Raw genomic sequence first — 639 nt, 5'->3', positions numbered from 1 at the left:
TGTTCATATGGTGTGATGTTTTTCAATGTCATACCGTATGACATCTTCACGGGTTCGTGTGAACAACGATTGTGTCTTTCAATGAAAACAAGTTGTTCATATGGTGAACATATATGAACATAGACTGCAAGAGATGCACATATATGAACATTTTCAAAATCAAGGATCGTTGTGCATGTGTGTAGATATGAACATAGACTGCAAGAGATGCACATATATGAACATTTTCAAAATCAAGGATCGTTGTGCATGTGTGCAAATATGAACATAGACTGCAAGCGTTTATCGTTTTCATTATTCTGATATTCTTTTACAATAGGATTCTCCATGTATCTTGGACGAAACAAAAATCTTGTACACTTAGACAACCAATTTCAATATATGTAGAACATAACTTGAAAAGAAGAACATGAGCATGAAATAATAAAGAAATCAGAAAAATCTCATGATCAATTAGAGGTATCTTTTAAGATTTGTAACTCCCAATTAATTATTAGGGGGTTACAAAAAGGTTAAATTACAAAATTACTCTTATCATTAATTTATAATTTAGATTTGAACCTAAAGTGAAGAAAGAATGTGATTTGTTAAGGTTGGTTAGCTTAGTTTGCACCATATGGTTGGTTTCTATTTGAACCA

The sequence above is a fragment of the Cynara cardunculus genome (assembly GCF_001531365.2).
Source record: "Cynara cardunculus var. scolymus isolate 2C chromosome LG 8, CcrdV1, whole genome shotgun sequence".
Lineage (NCBI taxonomy): Eukaryota > Viridiplantae > Streptophyta > Magnoliopsida > Asterales > Asteraceae > Cynara > Cynara cardunculus.
Note: the sequence above shows the minus strand (reverse complement) of the source record.